The sequence below is a fragment of the Diachasma alloeum genome, unplaced genomic scaffold, assembly GCF_001412515.2.
Source record: "Diachasma alloeum isolate Michigan unplaced genomic scaffold, Dall2.0 Dall_scaffold_00349, whole genome shotgun sequence".
Classification (NCBI taxonomy): Eukaryota; Metazoa; Arthropoda; class Insecta; order Hymenoptera; family Braconidae; genus Diachasma; species Diachasma alloeum.
The window spans coordinates 870,634-882,525 of record NW_021680488.1 but is presented as its reverse complement, the minus strand read 5'-3'; the positions used below and the strand labels follow the sequence as shown (position 1 = coordinate 882,525).

The 11,892-nt window shown below is 34.7% G+C and overlaps 1 protein-coding gene across 3 annotated transcripts in view; it reads right to left on the bottom strand.

The window, feature by feature from the left end:
- The window catches only part of LOC107040955 (QRFP-like peptide receptor), a 46,130-nt gene extending 37,193 nt beyond the window's left edge, over positions 1–8,937 (bottom strand). For 2 of the 3 annotated variants that reach the window (XM_015261286.1, XM_029126298.1), the window contains exons 1-2: positions 8,446–8,937; positions 2,104–2,288 (exon numbers count right to left, since the gene is read on the bottom strand). The gene's annotated coding sequence lies outside the window, so the exon portion shown is untranslated. The remainder of the gene's footprint in view (positions 1–2,103; positions 2,289–8,445) is intronic. The other variant, XM_029126297.1, reaches the window with a different exon arrangement.
- Between the last annotated feature and the right edge of the window lie 2,955 nt (positions 8,938–11,892).

Genomic DNA, 11,892 nt, shown 5'->3' with positions numbered 1-11,892 from the left:
AATCCCAATTTATTTCACAAAAGATTCTTTGTTTCTTCATTGAAAAAAGAATTGGACTTTAATTTTTTCATTTGCATTCTGACTCTCGCAGAGAATTTTAATCAATTTAATCAACTCATTCATAAATTTAAATTCAATTTTTCACTTCGGATTTTGACTTTTGGGAAATTCTAAATGGTTTTAGTAACGGTCATGATGATAAATGTAATTAGATACTGTTGGATGTTGATGATACTGTCATTCTAATTCCAATTTATTTCTCAAAAGATTTTTTTTCTTCATTAAATAAATTAGACTTTAATTTTGTTCGTTTGCGATCTGACTCTCGCAGAGCATTTTAATCAATTTAATCAACTCATTCATAAATTTAAATTCAATTTTTCACTTCGGATTTTGACTTTTGGAAAATTCTAAATGGTTTCAGTAGCGGTCATGTTGATAAATGTAATTAGATACTGTTGGATGTTGATGATACTGTCATTCTAATCCCAATTTATTTCTCAAAAGATTTTTTTTCTTCATTAAATAAATTAGACTTTAATTTTGTTCGTTTGCGATCTGACTCTCGCAGAGCATTTTAATCAATTTAATCAACTCATTCATAAATTTAAATTCAATTTTTCACTTCGGATTTTGACTTTTGGAAAATTCTAAATGGTTTCAGTAGCGGTCATGTTGATAAATGTAATTAGATACTGTTGGATGTTGATGATACTGTCATTCTAATCCCAATTTATTTCTCAAAAGATTTTTTTTCTTCATTAAATAAATTAGACTTTAATTTTGTTCACTTGCGATCTGACCCGCGCAGAGAATTAAAATCAATTTAATCAACTCATTCACAAATTTAAATACAATTTTTCGCTTCAGATTTTTCGGTGAATCCCAAACAGTCTTAGTACTAGATAAGTTGATAAATGTAATTAGATACTGTTGGATATTGATAAACCGTCATTCTAATCCCAATTTATTTGACAAAAGATTCTTTGTTTCTTCATTGAAAAAAGAATTGGACTTTAATTTTTTCATTTGCATTCTGACTCTCGCAGAGAATTTTAATCAATTTAATCAACTCATTCATAAATTTAAATTCAATTTTTCACTTCGGATTATGACTTTTGGAAAATTCTAAATGGTTTCAGTAGCGGTCATGTTGATAAATGTAATTAGATACTGTTGGGTGTTGATGATACTGTCATTCTAATCCCAATTTATTTCTCAAAAGATTTTTTTTCTTCATTAAATAAATTAGACTTCAATTTTTTTCACTTGCGATCTGACCCGCGCAGAGAATTAAAATCAATTTAATCAACTCATTCACAAATTTAAATACAATTTTTCGCTTCAGATTTTTCGGTGAATCCCAAACAGTCTTAGTACTAGATAANAAATAAATTAGACTTTAATTTTGTTCGTTTGCGATCTGACTCTCGCAGAGCATTTTAATCAATTTAATCAACTCATTCATAAATTTAAATTCAATTTTTCACTTCGGATTATGACTTTTGGAAAATTCAAAATGGTTTCAGTAGCGGTCATGTTGATAAATGTAATTAGATACTGTTGGGTGTTGATGATACTGTCATTCTAATCCCAATTTATTTCTCAAAAGATTTTTTTTCTTCATTAAATAAATTAGACTTCAATTTTTTTCACTTGCGATCTGACCCGCGCAGAGAATTAAAATCAATTTAATCAACTCATTCACAAATTTAAATACAATTTTTCGCTTCAGATTTTTCGGTGAATCCCAAACAGTCTTAGTACTAGATAAGTTGATAAATGTAATTAGATACTGTTGGATATTGATAAACCGTCATTCTAATCCCAATTTATTTGACAAAAGATTCTTTGTTTCTTCATAAAAAAAAAATAGACTTTATTTTTTTCATTTACATTTTAACCTTCGCGGAGAATTTAAATCAATTAAATCAATTCATTCATAAATTTAAATTCAATTTTTCGCTTCGGATTTTTACTTTTGAAGAATTCTAAAGAGCTTCAGTACTAGTCATGTTGATAAATGTAATTAGATATTGTTGGATATTGATGATACTGTCATTCTAGTTTCCATAGAAATTCCTTCAACAACTCCCAGTGTACCAAATGTACCGCATCGTGATACCCCAGTGTTCCTCTTCATCAGTGGATACGTGATGTGAAATTTCGGTCGTGGCATTAAACTTGTACTCTGGTACTGCCTTTTGTTCAGGATATTTCGCAATGTGACAAATGTACACACGAGTCACTGCTACTGTATATCCCTTCGTAACTGGTGTTGTCAATTCCTGGAAAATTCATTTGCGTTATTGAAACTTCCTCGATAATCAGTAACGGTGTCAGATGCACCGAGAAAAATGATTTATTTGAATCAAATGAAGTTTGTTTAGATAGTACTAAAGGAAGTTGTTTATCAAATTCAATAAAAAATTGTATTCGAAGTTTTGTGTATATTAAATAAATCTTCTTTTACTATCAATAAATCTTTATTTGATCCAAATAAATTCTTTATTTATGTCCAGGGATGGCCATCAATCTTCCTTCCTTTGCGGACGCGGAGCGTCCGTAAAACGCTAAAAAATAGTTGTTCGTCATACGGCCAAAGAACTTTTCTGACGAATATGATTGCAGCCCTCGCCTTCGGCTCGTGCTGCAAACCTCATATTCGCCAGAAAAGTTTTTTTCGCCCTAATGACGAAATATCCTATTTGGGTGACCGACAACGGTGGCCGAAGTGGTTAAATCGCTCGGCCGGATGGCGGACGAACCCGTGAGGCGCGGGTTCGAGTCCGGCTTGAACCAGGGATTTTTTAATCCTTCGGAAACCTTCGAACGGTAGTCGAGGCACCGAGAATCATCGGAGAAATGGTAGAAAAACATTCCTTGATATGCTCGGTCGATGGTCGTCCGTGTCGACCAAGGTTTTCCATGGTTTCCCTTGGTCACCAGGAGAGTCTGCTGGGGTACAATGCGACACGGTTGAAGAGGAAGTCGGCCCATGATAGACGCAAATTAGGGAACTTGTAAAAACCCAAGTAGGGTATACATGGCAAATAATAAATAAATAGACATTTTTATGGGTGTGGGATTCTCAACATGAAATGCACAATTATGCAACACCTAACGGGCAGAATGGGTTATAGATTGATGTTATGACGTGTGAAAAGGCAGAAATTATGTGTACATTCATCAACACTTCATCGAAAGTAGAGAGAGAAAAAAAAGCAATTGAATTTCATTATCACGAGTATCTCGAGAATAAATTATTCTCCGGGTTTTTTGCACGAGATCTTCATATTACGATATCAAAGGCATTCGCAGACAGTCCTCTCTGTATTCAACTCACTCAATGCCCACTTTTAATCATCACAAGGCTTCCTTCACACTTCATCCGATTTGGATTCAACTCTACAAACATTCAAACAATAACGAACTCAGGAAAACAGAATTTCTTTCTTTCCAATGCAACTTAGTTATTCTCACTCAAACAACTAATCGCATTGGTAGATAAAACGGGTAATAAAAATAGCAGATAATTATGGGAGTAGTAAAAACAGCCGTTAAACACGGATTGATTGCGACGACAGTTCACACTTGACACACTGTTGCCTATATTTTAAAACGATGAGAGTACGTATAGAAAATGATGAAAATAATGGATTAAAAATTTATGTAGAATGAATTTCAATGAAAACCAGGCAGGGTTGCGAGCCTATTCGGCAGAACAAAGCTTCCATTCGGCGGCAAAAATTATAGGAAAAATGTCTGACAGATTTATTTGTCTTGTCATATTTATGAATAAGACACAACCTAACGAGAATACATTCCGTCCCCCTGAAACCGTCTGGTACTATTCCCCAGAGTCTCCTTAGTTGGTACCCCTGAGCGAGAAAAAAAACTAGAAATAATAAAGAAGCTTCAGAGATCGGAAAGGCAAGAACAGAAGAGCAAAGCGGAGGTAAACAATTTGTATCTTGTAACTCAGAGCTATTCTCCTGGTTTCGATTTCGTGGAGCCTCGAATTAGTCCCTCGCGGTGTATTCATGTGCGACGTCTGTGACAACGACAGGTTAGACCCCGGGACATCCCCAGCGAGGATAAAAAGCCGTTTGTTAGGTTCTGCTATTTTGTCGTCTCACATCGCGTAGGTTGGATTGTGACATTGAGCATTTTGTGGGAGTCGTTAAAAATTGATTGCTCAGAGGGTATTTTTTATTCAGTCTAATGATTTTTATTTTTCCGTGTCGTATCGATTTGCTCAGCAGTGAGTTCTCTGGTTCTGCGATGAACCGCAGCCAATGCAGTAATAACAATAGAGAAATATTCTCGGAAAGAGGGTCAATACACGTGAGTACCATTGCTACTATAAATAAGCCGATTAGAGGCGCCTCAACGATTTCGTTAGCATTCAGGGATTACGCAATACAATTTTCCCTTCGGAATTCTGACAAACCCGGTGGTTTGGCGCTGAAGTTCGTCGCCTCACATGCGAAAGGTTCCGAGTTCAAATCCCGGCAGGGTAGAATGGTGCGATCTAACCATTTAAGGATGTTCGACACCCTTTTAGCCAAAATTGACGTTGTTTTCATTTTTCTGGCAAATTATCGATGGGAGTGACGTGAAAAAATATAACGATTTTGTGGTTTGTCATTCTTTAATGGCTCACGAAGTTGCGTAGTGGTGCGATAATTTTCATGCGTTTTTTCTACAGTTTTGTGATTCTTTTTAAAAGTTTAGAGAAAACGCAGGAAAATGTTCGCACCACCTTAAAATTTCGTCAGTCATTAAATAATGACAAAACGCAAAAACGTTATATTTTTTCACGTCAATTCCATCATAAGTTTGCCAGAAAAATTAAAAAAACGTGAATTTTGGCAGAAAGGGTGTAGAACATCCTTAAAGTCTTGATCATCATCGCGGATACCCTAATCGGGTCGAAGCGATGTAAAATAATGATTAAAAAAAAGGAATTCTGACAGGAAGATGAGTCTATACCTAAGTTTTCTCTCTTCCCCGCTCCCAAATTCACGTCACCGATGAACCCATTTAGAATCCATCTTTCCATTTTTTACAACCTTAACCCTAGATTGCGCACCCTATGAGGGAAACCCCGTCGCGCCTCGTTTTTCTTCAATTACAATGGACTGGCTAAACGGAAAAATTGAAAAAAAATTTGACTTTGTCAATTTAAGTAGCTAAAAAATTATAGTAATTTTTAAAACAAGATATTTCCCCAAATTCCCAAAGATAACAAATTATTTCGAACCGATGAATCATTTTTTCTCATGTTAAATGAAATTGCCCATGACGCGACGTTGCCGGAACCTCGCTAAACGCGCCCGGGCAGTGTTGAGTGAATTCGGCAACGCTAAAGCCTAAATAATACAGCGGCGAATCCCCGCGGAGGTGACCAAAATTGCAGGGATGCGTTTGGTGACCAGACTAGGGTTTTGCAGAACAAATCGTAGAATTTACGATTGCGGCTTACGTTTCGAAACGCAATTTTTACATTTTTTTCTGGTAATTTTCATTGAATCTTTCTCTCCGTGTACGGACGAGTTCTAAAAACTGCACACGGAAAGAAATTTTCGATAAAAATTAGATCTCCAGAGGGCGAAACGTGGGACGAAGGTTAGTTTAATCGCAAAAAGTAGACTCCCAAGTCTAATTTTTCCGACAAAACTTGACCTGAAAAGTGGTTTGACCCTCTGGAGGTCTAATTTTTATCGAAAATTTCATTCCATGCATTTTCCGATTTTTTTGATAATTCTGGGTCGATGTAACCCAAGAAATCCAATACTTAAATTTGGACGATTACAAAGTTTCTGTTCGGAACTAAGAATGGAAACGGAAATTTACCATTTATCCATCACCGCAAGTAATAGTGTAACCGTAATGCCCCATCCTCCCCCGAGGAGACGGATTAGAGCATTTTATGCGAGCATTTGAATGAAATATACACTGACAGGATGTTTAATAAATTCAGACAGTGCAATTTCATCGGGCATAGAACTGAATATTCCGGGATTGCTGCCAATTTGACACAGCAATGTTAATAAACCCGTAAAGTTAACCGCCTCATGCAACTATTGTGAATGAGACCTGCAATGATGTTGGTGGATAAAAACTAATATGTCAATTCCGCCTTCATGACATCCGTAAGTACTATATGATCGTCAATTAGATTAGTCCGCTGTGATAAGAGGATAAAGCGGAACCGATTGTTGGGACTCACTCGGAGATTACCGCCCGAGGGAAAGGGGATTAAAGAGGATTTCACGATGCGAGATTGATGAAAAAGTGTATTAAAAAATAATTGTCAATATCCATCGGTTTTATGGAATCCTCAAGGGGTAGTAATGGAGGGAAATTTCAGTGGGGATGGGGATAAACGAAATTTTTTAATCGACGGGAATGATTCTTCAGTGAATTTTCCAACGCTTTTGAATCATTAGAAGAATTGAACAAAAAGAAATAATGCGTTCTGTTAGATATGGGCAAAATGGGTTGTCCCATTAAATTGCCGGGAAAATTTCCATTTCCATCCACTCGCTATAGACTCATTTTGCCCCATAATAGGGTGAACAGACCAATAGCGGGACTCGGGGTAACACACGCACGAAAAAATTTAAGAGAAAAACCTTTCGAATTCGTTGGAAAATTCTATTGAATTTCTATTAAACTTTCAATTAGTTTTTGGCTGATTCTATTGACATGTTAAATTGAAAACATTCAATAGAAAAAGTCAACAGACTTCCATTTTTCTAAATAGATCACTCATTCTTTTCATATATTTTCTGTAGAATTTCCTCGACTCAAATTTTCTATGATTTTTTCATTCTATTTTTCTTTTCTTCTCATCAAAAAAATCAAATGAAAAAACTTGGAAAATTTGAGCCGAGGAAATTCTGTAGAAAATATCTCAATAGAATAAGTTTGATAGAAAAATTGAATTCTATTGACTTTTTCTACTGAATATTTTCTATTGAACATTTCAATAGAATCGGCCAAAATTTCAATTGGGAGATAAGTCGACTTGAATCGGTTTACCACTTCGCTACTGAATTATTCTTCTCTTCATTTTTTTCACTTCAAATTATTGTTTTTTCCTAATTCATATATTCTTTCAGGTCTAGAACTCAATTTTTCATTCATTTAGCTGCTTCATCGATTTAAAATCCTTTGATGAAATTCCACATTTCCTCAACCATCCGCTATTCACGTATGAAAAAATCGTATAGAAATTTTCTATATGGATTGCGCATAGAATTTCTATAGATTTCCGTATATGGAATTCGGATATTTCTATAGGAATATTTTCCATACATAAATTTTTGGATAAATTTTTGATTTCATTCGAAAGATGTCTAAACGCTCCAGAGAAAAACGTAGAGAAATGTCGCAACTCCATATGAAATGTTTCTATACATGTGTCAGTGGTTCGCATAGGATCCTATAGAAATCGTATACAAATCATTTGTATAAAAAAATATTCGTATAGAAATATCCGAATATCATATACGAAAATTCTTTAGAAATTCTATACGCAATCCGTATAGAAAATTCCTATACGATTTTTTCATACGTGATTGGCCTGTTTACCCTATATCAAGTTAGAAAAAAAAACTGAAATAAAGCAATCATTTTTTTCATGTCAATGATTTGGGCTCATCTCATCCAGAGACGTTATTTTGGAATTTACCCGGAAATATTCACATTTCCGTGGGTTTGAATTTGCTAGAGATATCGTCTAACATGTGATGGATGGTGCTTTGGTACACCTGACGCCAAGCTCATGACTTGTCAATACACCCCAGGACTGCATAATAAAATGCCCCACCTACACGGAATGAAAAAAGGTGACAAAAACGACACCTGCGAATAAACCAATACCCCCAACCGCTTGTAAATGAGTTTTCCCAAGCCCGAAAGTTTTCCTTGATCGATCATAAATATTTTATTCATTCCACGAGTAAGTGACAAAAACGTATTTCATGGGGAGAGAAAAAATGTGATAATCTTCGCATTCAATCGATTTCAAATTTTTCGAAAAGTTTTATCCACTTCATTAGTTTTAATTTGAATGAAATAACACTTTTCACTCCTTGCGAATGCAAAATTATTATACAATAATAAATTCGTTGTCGTCAAAACGTTAATAATTATTTCATTTCACAATTTACTTGAATGGAAATATCGTGAGTTTTTCAAATATCGTGGGAACAATTTCTTGAATTCGAAATCCATTTTGTTTCAATGAGTAAAAAAAACTTATGCAATTTATTGAATTGTCTGTCCGACGTTATTTCATTTTGATTGTCATGGAGGAGGGGAGAATGGACAATCGGAAATGTCGAATTGCATCTAGTTTGATTTTCCCTCTTTCTCCACTTTCATTTGTACTTTTATTTCATTTGTCGTGTTTCTACGGGTATGTCAACTCACCTGTGGCGTACGACTATTTATTTTTCCACTTCACTCGCAATACCTTAATTAAACATCACAAACAACGAAAACTGAATGGATAAAGGACAAAACAATTTCCATAACAATTCCGACACTTTGATTTGATTTTTAATTAGAATGCGTCCGTCACTCTATTGTCTTTCCAATTACTACAGTAGTTTCCGTTAATTCACGAGTTATTGTGGGAATTTATCCATCACTTCGTAGTTAATTAGAAATTGTTAATTGACCATTTGATGCGAATGAAAAAAATTATTAGAACCTTGTGTTTTTGTTATTGGGGAAATTTTTTCTCTTCTCGGAATTTCACTGGAGGCAATGGGGATCAATTTTGAGTGATTGTGCGATTGATTGGTTATGAAAAATATAGTGTACCGATGCAGAACCGTTTGGCGCGTATAACGTTGAACGACTGACAAGTGTAGCGCGCTGTGGGCACGCAACCATTGAGGATGCTGCCACCCAGAGAGCCAAACTGGAGGTAAAACTCAAATAGTCGACGATCCGGCGCATGCACTCGATCGTTTTAATCGCGGTCACCTTAGGGATTCGGGAGGACCCACCGGGCCACTCTATTCTTTCCTCCCTTTATTCATTAAAGGGGTAACGGAAGCCGTGGCAAAAGTTTGTTTTTTCAACCCATTTTTCTCCGATTGTGTCCAATATAAATGGCTAAAATTTTCACCAATTATTGAGGGGAGACTAAGTGTTGTCCTCCATCTATTATTTGTCAGATTTTTTGCAAAAAAATGCAGAAAAATTAACGACACAGCTGATGCTAAAAAATAATAGATGGACGACAACGCTTAGACTCCCCTCAATACTTGGTGAAAATTTCAGCCACACGGAGAGAAATATTCAATCTTTTCCGTAATTCCGGAGCGAAATGCGGTTGTAGGAAATTTTACGGAACTGTCACGGAATTTTTCCGGAGCGTTCCGTAATTTTTATCTGAATCTCTTATGAAAAATTACGATAGCGACACTTAAATTTTCTGAGTCGATTCCGTAATCGGTGAGTGAAGTGAGAGTTCCGTAATTTTTACTGAACATTTTTCTCCGTGCATTTATATTAGACACAATCGGAGAAAAATGGGTTGAAAAAACAAACTTTTCGATGGCTTCCGTTACCCCTTAAGGGGAGACTACTATCCCATTTTACTAAAGATGAAAGAAACGTGAAGTTGTTTTATATCGAAATATCTCGGAACTGCCGGACCGCTAATCCTTAATTCTGATTGGTCAATATGTGACACGAAGTTATTCATAAAAAAAAACACGCGGTATTTGCAAATTGTTCAGTGACATAATTTCAAATTCTTCAGTGGTAAATTTTTTTTTTACGTCATATATATATAAAGAATTTTTCTTTTTCAATTATCTTCAATTTTTTTAAATAATAGGTCTCCATAAAAGGACAAAATTTATCAATTTCACCGATGATATATATACATGTGAAATATATATATGTATATAAAATCTGTCCTTTTATGGAGACCGATTATCTAAAAAAATGGAAGATAATTAATTGCAAAAGAAAAATTCTTTATAGATTCTTTTACTCTACTTCGCTATTCACTTCAATCATTAGTCGAATTCTCTTTGATTCATTATCAATATTTATAAGGTATTCATGAGAAAATGAAATTCAATGAATTCCATTTCTTCATTTCAACAAATGAATAGATCAGCGCGCGCATAGATCTTGTAACCCTAAAAACATCAGTTCTTCGCGTTTCATAATATTCCAGACCATTTTCAATAAAAATTGGAAAATCAAAAAATCGGTCAAATACACAGCTTGCATTCGCCAGCAAAAATAAATTAACACTCATCTTAATAACATCAATGCGTTCAATTTTTCCACCCCTTTTCATATTTTTTCCCCGTGTCATTTTCGTCATGCCATTGAATTCAACTGATGAACTTAATTAAATTGAAACGTCTCTGAGAAACGATCTCAAGTTTAATATCTTATAAATAAAACATTTAAAGTATTCGGATGAACAGAATTATTTTAACAGAGCTTTTAAAAACACTTGATAAACTGCAGTCACACTTGGAGAGCGTTGAAGTGCCCGCAAAGTGTCTCAAAAAATCAAGTGGTTATTCGCCTGACTCGTCAGACTAAACAGACGCGATAGCCCGCGGGAGTAGATACAGATTCCTTGTCTGCCGTCTTTTCGCACTTGAATTTTATCACTTTCGATTGTTCACGTGGGATCAATGTTCATTAGTTCAGGGAGAGATGGCGACACCGGGGGCTTCATCATCCGCAGGTGGTAAAATAGAAATTTCAACTTGAAAAAAATGAAACGGAATAAAAATGAAAAAAACTGGAAAAAACGATTGAAAAAACACAAAAAGAGAAATCTGAATTTAAAATATGATACTATAAATTGAGAAAAAATTAGGAATTTTCTCGGAAATATTTTCGCGAAAATGTTGTTTTCCAACATAAACATTACAAATACAATTTGTTTTCTTTAAAAATTCGGAAAACTCATAATTTTTATCAATAAAAAATCCACTCCATCAGTACTTTTTCGGACATTCTAAAATTTAAAAATTCTAAAATTTAAAAATCATGAAAAAAATGATGAACCATTTTTTTTCATTTTCATCTTCTCGACACTGACATTACCGGAACCGGAAAAACCTCCTTACTGCTTATAACGGGGGGTAAACCCCCCTGGTAAAGTGGGAGAAAGGGGGTCAAAGATCGTATCGAGACGCGTACAGATTCAGACGCTCGAGTTTAGCGGATACTTTCACCGTCCATCCTGGGGTCCTTGTGTTCGAGAGGCTTCCCACGATCTTCCCCGCAACGTCTCATCGCCAAACCGAACCAATGCACATTTGCTATCCATTTATGTGAATAAGAATGGAAATTAAATTCACTCCGACCCCCGACCAGTGAAAACATCCCATTTTCCCCTCAATTATAATTTGTTTACAATCATTATTTGGAGGTGTCTGAACTTCTACCATTAGATTATTATAGAAAAATTCCATTTCTCTCATTTCTTAAGAGAAAAAAAAATTCCCCTCAATTATTATTATTATTATTATTATTATTATTATTATCATTAGCGATGAGTATTATTAGCTTAGTTTATACTATACTATATTATTTAATTTTATCTTATTTTTTCGTCTTCAGGATTAGATTAAGTTAATTCAATTCATTCTTATTCTTGATACATATATATTTTTAGCGACTGTAAAACTGCACCTTTTATGTTCCTACCGACGAATAGCCACATCAAATATCTTTTCAAATAATGAAAGAATACCCATCAATTGAATTTCTATCCTTGTCTTTTGATAGAATGATGAATGTAATGAACGGCATTGAATAGCAAAAATCACTAATTGGAGACTAAAAATTTTTAAAAAGGGATAATCGGCTAGAAAATGCAAAAAA